The sequence below is a fragment of the Pteropus medius genome, unplaced genomic scaffold (genome assembly GCF_902729225.1).
Source record: "Pteropus medius unplaced genomic scaffold, Ma_sr-lr_union100, whole genome shotgun sequence".
Lineage (NCBI taxonomy): Eukaryota > Metazoa > Chordata > Mammalia > Chiroptera > Pteropodidae > Pteropus > Pteropus medius.
In genome coordinates this window covers 56,636,023-56,645,325 of record NW_024349800.1, presented here as the reverse complement: position 1 = coordinate 56,645,325, position 9,303 = coordinate 56,636,023, and the positions used below count along the sequence as shown (strand labels likewise).

Below are 9,303 nucleotides of genomic sequence, written 5' to 3'. Positions count from 1 at the left end.
ACAGCCCTCAGAGCTGGGGAGAGAGGCCAAGCCCCGGGTCCATGTTCGTCCTACCCTAATATGCTGTCTGCATGGAGAATTACCTCAGAAGGCAAAGTCATCACATACGACCTCTTAAGTCAGACTTATGATCACCATACCCAGGATCATGACTTGCTGAGTGTGCTTGGCAAGTGTCTGCTAAGCCAAACCGTGATTTGCAGTCATTCTGAAAGCTCAAAACAAGCAAAATGGCCTGTCATGTGTCACAACTGAAACAAGTCTCTTACTTTCTTTCCTATTAAGGCTATTATACAGTCAAGGCAAAGTTCCTTAATATATTTTAAATTTTGTTTTAAGTTATTCCAGAGCAATGCTAAAAACTGCCCAGAAGTGAACTTTTTAAAGGAAATAACAGCCACTGACGTCAGAGACCATCAGAGCCTTTCTCTCTATGCAGAGTTTCTGCTTTGATCTTAACCACCACACGAAGTGCCCTTCTCCTTCGAAAGCAGGGTCCGCTGGCTTGAACTCAGCATGGCTTAGAAAGTCACAGACTCTTCATTTATAAAAATATATGTAGCTGGAGATTCAGAGTGAGTCTGAGTAAGAATCACCCGCCTCTAAATGTTAGAGCATCTCAAGATATCTTTTCTGTCTCCACTCATGCCAGATAGTGATCTCATGCAGTCTTGTGGCTTTAAATATCACTTATGTGCAGATAACAGCACATGTACATCTCATCTCCAACCTCTTCCCTGGGCTTGACACCTGTTATGTATCCCCAAAATTCATATGTTAAAGTCCTAACCCCGTTATCTCAGAATGTGACCTTATTTGGAATTAGGGTCTTTACAGAGGTCATCAAGTTAAACTGAGATCATTAGGGAGCATCCTAAATAGCGTATTATAAGAAGAAGGCATGTGGACACAGACATGCAGAGAGGGGAGATGATGTAAAGAGACTTAGGGAGAAGATGGCCATCTACAAGCTAAGGAGAAAGGCCTGGAACACATTCTTCCCTCACAGACATTAGACTGAGCCAACCCTGCTGGCACCTTGCTCCTGGGCATGCAGGCTCCACGAGTGTGAGACAGGAAGTTTCTCTTGTTTAAGCCATCCGATCTGAGGTACTTTGTAACAGCATCCCTAGGTAACTAATACAGAATTTCTATTTGAATATCTAATAAATGCCTCAAACTTAACATGTCCAAGCTCATAGCTTGGATTCCATCGTCTACAACCTGGCGCTCCCCAATATCCCCTATTTCAGTAAATAGTTATGACACCATGTCTCTATGACCAAAAGCAGTGAAATCACCCTTGAATGACTTCCTTTCATATTTCTTAAATAACTCATTCCTTAAATAATTCATTAATATTATTATTGTACCTTGAAACCCATTAAATACTGTTCAAAAATGGACCACTCTCATCCCCGTCCACCTCTGTCATCAAATCAAACTACCATCAGCTCTCACCTGTTTTTTTATAAGTTTTCTTACTTGTCTCTTTCTTCTCCCACTTAAACTTTCATAATCCAATCTCTACACAGCAGCAAGAGTGATCTTTTTATATGACTGAGATCATTTGAATCCTCTGCTCAAGACCTCACAAAGGATTTTTTTATCTGTATTTATTTATTTAAAGTCCTATCAAATTGTGCAAAGTGCTACTCAAGATGTCATCGTGGGTAACCTTCAGATCTCTTCTCTTCTTTCTCTCCATTTCATTCCCTCTGCTTCAATCAATCTAGCCTTCTTGCTGTTCCTCGAGTAGGCTAGGCATGTATGTTCCTGTCCCAAGGCCCTTGAACTTACTATTCCCTCTGTGCAGACTCACCCTCCCTCAGATACCCATTGAGCTCGCTCCTTTCCTTAGTCATGTTTCTGCTGAAATAGCACCGGATCTAAGCCTTTTATGACCATCTTATATAAATAGTACCCTGTGTACTTGATTGGTTTTTCGTTACGTTTCTCCCACAAGATTCCCTGAAAGACCAGATACTGTCTATTCTTCTTATTGCTATGATCCTACCATCCAGATAGTGCCTGGTATCTGGTACATTTCCATGAAATATTTGTTGAGGGAAATGAAGAAAGGAAGGAAGAAAAGAAGGAGGGAGGGAGAAAAGAAGAAAGGAAGGAAGGAATTCTCATGTATCTGAGTATATCAGTAAACCCATGGGGCAGCCTGCCAGACAGCTATTTCCATGAAGATCGAGGAACTTTCTGAGATTATTCCTAAGGAAAGGAAAAAGCTTTTCTGAGATTGAGCCAATAAGTAAATCTGAGTCATCAAGGGGAAAGTTTGGTCTAAGGATAGCATGGTAACTATCTATAGGACTTGTGTTCTGAGTCTTCACTGGACTCAGATCTGAATCCTTTAAAAAACAAGGGAGCCGTAGGTAAAATCCGAAAGAGCATTTTCACTAAAACTCTGTGCAACTTTGAGACCTACATGTATTGCTGTAATGCTGGGAAAGATGGGCATCTTTCAACACGTGTCACAGAGCAGCTTTCATACCTGTAAGGCTCAAGCATACTGGTGGAGTCCTTGATAGAAAGTATGATATTGCACTGTGCCCAGTGGAGTTTCTAGTGCCCAGAGGGTACTGGAGACCTGCAGGGAGATGGGTCCAGGGGAGCGTCAGCAGTAGCCAGAAAAACTGCGGTGACAGGCAGAGCAAACACTGCACCCAATAAGATTTTTTCTTGAAAACAAGTAATTTACTCCCCAGGGACTTTTAGAAATACTTGGGAGGGCCATATTTTAACGAGTCAGAGGTAATAATAATATTTAAGTGTACCGATAAGCCTGTGAAATTTCAGTTTTTCAGTTTGCATTCCTGTGACCTCATTTGCTTCTCGAATTTGTGAGTCCTAGAGAAGTGTAGCATATATATAATATTTTAATAAAGATATTTGAGATGTAAATCTTCCAAGGAATTAACATAATTAGCTTTTTCCTACTGAGGATCTTTATTAAGAATATTAAGTATGGTGCCATCCACTGTTGATGCCCCCGAGCCTCTAAAGTGTGTGATGGTATATGTCCTTGAACCAAATGGCCCTATGAGGACTTGTGTCTGTTCTTTTGATTTGTTTCAGAAGACATATTTAAAGTTGGAATTATCAGACGTCACTGTTCCTTGCTGTCGATGTACCTGCTTCAAGAAATTGTATATTTCCTTCTATTTTGCTATGGAAACCAAATCCCAGGCTACAGTTCAGATCAATTCAGCAGAGAGATGGAGGTCAAATTAGATGCCAAAAAAATACAAAAAAAAAAATGCACGAAATGTTATCGGGAGTAGAAAGAAGAACATGATCACACTTTTATGTGAAATCTAAATTAAAAAAGTCAAACTCATAGTAACAAAAAGTCAAATAGTAGTTACCACAGGATGGAGGGCAGGGGAAAGGGGAGATATTGATCACAGTGTATAAACTTTCAGTTATAAGATGAATAAGTTCTGTCAGTTCCAGGATCTAATGTACAGCCTCATGACTACAGTTAATAACAAGGCATACTTCAAATTTGCTAAAAGAGATCTCGTTCTCACCCACACACACACACACACACACACACACACACACACACACACACTGGTGTGAGGCGATGGACATGTTAACTAACTTGATAATACTAATCATTTTACAATGTACACATATATGAAAACCACATTGTACATCTCAAACATATACAATTTTTATTTGTCAAACATTCAGCCATAAAACTGTAAAAAAATTTTAAACCTGTCAAATTTTATGCATGCAAATAAACAAATAAACAATTTCTTTAAAGATACAAAGCCAGCTCTGTCCTCTCATACAGATGGATAAGCATCAGAGGCGCTCTAATCTGAAGAAAATATTTTTGTCTTATTTAATCCATGAATTTTGCCTCATCTATTGTGTCTGTTCAGAGACTGTTTGTATATGGTTTATGGTTCTTGGTTGTATTGCAATGAGATGTTGCTACTAAAAGACATCTTCAGAAGAGTAAGATTTTTCTGGATACACACATGCACACACACACGCGCGCACACACACACAGTAAATTCCAGATTTAATAGTGTAGTCATGAAATGGTTACTATAAATCATTCTAGATGACAGTAGTTTAATCAGGAAACCCATATAGCTTATAATAGAAGCTTACATTTATTAGGTGCTTATTCTATGCCAAGGACTTTATATATCACACTATATATAGCATCATCTCAATCGATGCTCATCAGACAGCACCATCATACCATTTCATAGGTGAGTAAAGCAAATTCGGAAAGGTTGGCTAACTCACTCAATCTAACACTTTGAATAGACAAAGGTAGGATCTAAACCAGACCTTACACTCCTAAATTTCACCTCCCCCGACACCACTGCTTCCTTGTTTCAGCCCTTGCTCAAGAAAATCGCTGGAATGCAAGTAAGTCTACAGTGCTGTCGTTGTAAAGCCAGGTGGACAAACAGGGTGGAATTATTCTTTTCTAGGTGATGACCTGGCCAGACCTTGGGATCAGGACTGAATAGCGGATTAGGCTAAACGCAGATTAGGTTTCCGTTGTGTGCCAGAGGCCTTGTGTACTTCTTACTTGTTAAATCCCTGATTCTCTTCATTCAGCCACTTTCCCTTTTTCTTTCTCTATTCTCTTCTAAAAGCGAAACCTAAAGCAGTGATTCTAGTTCCTATTTAACTGAAGTTTTGTCATACACAAATACATACCCCCCTTCCGTTTCCCTCGGAAGACTCAAACAGCTGTTGTTGTTCAGCTGAACCTAGATTTATAAAACATGTCTACAAAAGGATGGGTCTAATTTGTATAAAATCTTTCTATTAGATTCAGTAAACATTGGCTGATTGGCAAGACCCTGCAGGAAGCACAATTCGTGGAGATGAGAGAAGGCGCTGTCCTGCCCTCGCAAAGCTTACTCTTCCGGGTACAAAGAAAAGCCTTTCAAGAAAGTTGGAGGTGAGGGATGAGACAAAGGGAGGTTACGTTTATAATCAAAATTTAATTGAGCAAAAAAATATATTTTGGCCACCAACATTGACTACTTTAGAGGGAAATTTGTTTGCCGTTCAAGTAGCAGGAATCTCTTGTTGGCGTGGAATATAAAGGTGGACTTGGAACTAGAAGCAGAAAGCGGTCTGCCGCACTGTCCTCCAGGACAAGATGCTCAGGAGCCAGGGCCCCTCAGATGGGAGGAAGGTGCAGGGCTGCTCCGGGGTCACGACCTCCTTCATAAAAGAAGGAAGGTAGAGAGTGCTTAGGTTTCTCGAACCAAATAGCTTGGAAAAGTCATCCAATCATGGTTCAAAGTCAAATGAAGCACTGGCCTAACGCTTCATCAGCTCTTGCTAATGGGGAGAAGACAGGGAGTGAATAGGAGATGGCAGACATAAAGGAAGGAACAGGGATGAGAGCCGAAAGAAGAAGGAAAGACAATTAAAATGATGTCTGTCATAGAATCCAAAGTACTCCTGGCATTAAGGCAAAAATTAAATAGAGCTTTTCTAAAATTCAAAAATTATTTTTATTTATCTATCTGTCTACATAAATGGAAATTTGAAAAAAACATCCTAAAGGCTGCCTGACTTTGTCAGCCAATGAACTAGGCTTGACAGAGCAGTGGGTATGGATCTGTACCCAGGATCATCAGTGCCTTGTCTTAATGCAGAAAGGATATGCAGGAAAATTTTAACAGCACCCCCCTCTTTTGTATATACATAGTCTGGAAGGTATATGTAGAACTAGAGATAGATGATAGATAGATAGATAGATAGATAGATAGATAGATAGATAGATAGATAGATAGATAGATAGAGATAAAAGAGAAAGAGAGAGAGGATAGAGAGAGAGAGAGAGGTAGGGGTAGAGGTAGAGATAGATACAGATAGAGAGATAGAGAGATAACAGTGCCTGTGTTCTTATCCTCAGTGAACCTATTGAGTCCTAGCATCTTGTGCTAGGTACTGGGATAGAGATATAAATCAAACATAAACCTGAAAAACTGTCACAACCAAGAGGAACCTAAGAAGACATGATGATTAATTCTATTATGGTATCCTGATGACATAATGAAACAGAAAAAGAACATTAGAGAAAAACTGAAGAAATGTGAGTAAAGTATGGACTTTAGTTAATAATAATTGAATTGTGAATACCTGAATTGTGACAAATACACTATACTAATAATATAAGATGTTAATCATAAGGAAACTGGATGTGGTAGATACGGGAATTCTCTGTTCTCAATAATTCTCAAAAGCTAAAACCATTTTAAAATAATAAAAGTTTTTTTTTTTTTAATTGGGTTACACTTTGAATACAATCCCAGTTCCTTACCATGACCTCTCATGCTTTGGCCCCGTCCACCTGTCGCACCCCACCTTGCACCTCTTTTCTTCTTGCTTGCTAACATTTAGCCAGGTCACTCCGACTCATCCTGTTCCTTTCTGTGTCAAGGCAACCTCACGTACTGGTACCACCGCCTGGGATGTTCTCACTGACACCTCATCGCCTCTTCTCCATCACTCAGGTCTCAGTTCAAGTGTCCTTCCCTCAGAAAGAAGCCTCTCCTGATCTCCCAATGTAAATCATACACCCTCAACATACATTCTATGTTCTTTTATTTCTTAGCATTTATTATTAGTTAGAATTGTATATGAGAGGTTTTACTTGTTTAAGATCTCTCACTTCCTACATGTTAAGTTCCCTGTGGGTAGAAATCATTTCTTCTTCATTCTCCATTGAACATCCAGCTCCCTAATCTGATGTCTGTCCTACAATAGGTATTCAAAAAAAAAAAAATGTGGAATCAGTTAAATGTGACATTGTAGGTAGGAGGGCCTATTTCAATATGTAAATCATTTTTTACATCACATTGTAGGTGGGAGGGTTTTTAATATGTAAAAAATATTTTTTACATCCCATTGTAATTGAGAGGGCCTATTTTAATATATGTAATCTGTTTTTTTTACATCATTATGGAGTGGGAGGGCCTATTTAATATGTATAAATCATTTTTTTTACATCACTGGCAGATGGGAGGCCTATTTCAATATGTAAATCATTTTTTACATCACTACAACACTGAGCACCCAACAGAGTACATATTATATCCTATACATGTACTCCATAACAATTTATTTATTGTACTAGATGCTTGGATACAGAAATAAATCAGACATGGGTCCACTTTCAAAGAGACCATTGATTAATAGAGAAGATTAGAAAGCAAATGGATGTTTAGAATTGAGTGTGATGCATGCCACGGAAGCACAGAGGGTGGGTATCCAGCCCAACCTGGGGGTTGAGCCTCTTTTCAACGCTGAACTTTGAGGGCCAACCCTGCCACTCATGTTCTATCTGTGCTTCAATTTTCTTATTTCCAGGTTAAAAAGGATAAACTTGAGGCTATCGAAAGTCCATTATCTAACATTCTTCAATGTTCAATGTGGTACAGGTTTTATAAACTTCTTTATAAAATTCTTTGAATTTTCAATACAAGGAGTTTACAACCCTATGGTTCTTTATAAATGGGTAACTTCCCAAGTCTTATTTTCTCCCAAATAATAGGAAATTCTGATACCCCAAATCTTCTATGATCTAAAATGTTCTTCTGATATTCCTAGGTCACAGAGTGACACTTTTCATTCTTCAAACAGAAGTCATCTTAGTGGGCTTACGAATATTCAAGCTAAAAACCTAGAGAGAACTATAAAGGGTGTGACATCAGAAACTTTCCATTTGGTGATTAAGTAGACTTTGTTGTTCTTATAATAAGGGCCATGTAAGTTTCTCACTGCCAGTATGTAAACGTTCAGCTTCTATAAACGAAACAACCACAAAAATCTTGGCTTTATCATATTGTCCATCTGATATTTCATTGTGAGATTGAGTAAGTACCCCAATACACACCTCGTTATTGAGGATCAAGGTATTAAAATATGACAGAATGCATAGTTCTAAGAATAGCACCTGGCACATCGTTGGCAATTGATAACTATTTATGAAGTTCTATATGAGGGTCAAAGACAACTGCAGGGATGTGACAAGGGGAGGCTTAGTCCACAATCAGATGCTGCAGAGAGACTAGATAATATGAACACTAGAAAGTACCCACTGGATCCCCCAATGCAGGGTCAGTGATGATCTCAGAAAAACCACCTGAGTTGAAATGTTGGGGACCAAAAACAGGCTACAGAGAGCTAAGAAAGTATGTATGGCTCCTATGAGAAATTTTGCTTTAATGAGAAAGAAAGAGATATAGTGGTACCTAGAGGGGCAGATAGAATTTAGGTGAACAAATGTTTAAGTTGGGAGAAATTTGTGTAAGTTAAAATGCAGATGATAATAGGCTCACAAAGGAGATGTTATTGTAGTTGGAGGAGGGAGAGAGAAGGTAATCGATATCTCCCTTCTCCCTCTTGTATGTAGATAAATCAACATCAGAAGAAAATAAGTAGCTGAGACAGTATAAGCTGAGAAACAAAGGAGGATGAATTACTCTTAGGCAAGAGAAGTTCTACCATTTGTACTGTAATGATAAAGAAGGAATTAGAAAGGGACACACTTCATTGGGGAGGTAGCAGGAACATTTTCTAAGACTGACTAGTCCTCTTCAGGGTGCTATGTTCTCATGGGACCTATTAAATCAATGGATCCAATGCGAATGTGCATCCATCTCTCCTCCTTCCAATAAAGTTCTAACAAGCACTTGGAGTAGCAGTAAGAAAACTGGGCTAGGGAACATGAAATATGGCTTCGAGTCATGACTCTATCACTTATTGGGCCTTCGCCTCTAAATATAACGCTATCCGAAATGGAACCACAATGCTTCTACACAGCACAGTGCTTGAACATAGCAGCGCTCCACGGGAATAGATGCAAATTCCCTACCTGTATCGCGGTGCTGTTGTGTGGATAAATAGAATAGTGAGCGTGGGAGTGCTTCCTTCACCATGAAGTCAGCAAAATCTACATACAGGCATGAAATTACAGGTTTGGGTATTTTTTCCTTAGATAATCTATATTTCAAAACAGTTTTTTAAAGAGGAGAACATCAGAAGCATTAATTGAGAGGACACCAAAGTGGAGGAGGCTGGGATGGAAGGAAGAACATGCGCTCGGTTTTGTTACTGCACAACAGAGAGTAAACAAGTGTTGCAAATGAGAGCGGTAACCTTGAGGCTGCCCTGGCAGGTAGAAGCTCGGCCAATGAGAGTGGTACCCAGAGGAGGAGCAGTGAGAGGGACCTTTAGCCAGGGATAGATCTCAATTTCTATTCTGAGCTATACTTAATCTTTGCTTCCCTT

General features: G+C 39.3%; 1 long non-coding RNA gene across 1 annotated transcript; it reads left to right on the top strand.

Moving 5' to 3' along the window:
- Positions 1-4,343: 4,343 nt before the first annotated feature.
- On the top strand, positions 4,344-6,248 carry LOC120621942 (uncharacterized). Its single transcript, XR_005658354.1, has 3 exons — positions 4,344-4,410; positions 4,823-4,954; positions 5,924-6,248. It is a non-coding gene; the product is annotated as an uncharacterized LOC120621942 (long non-coding RNA).
- The last annotated feature ends 3,055 nt before the right edge of the window (positions 6,249-9,303 follow it).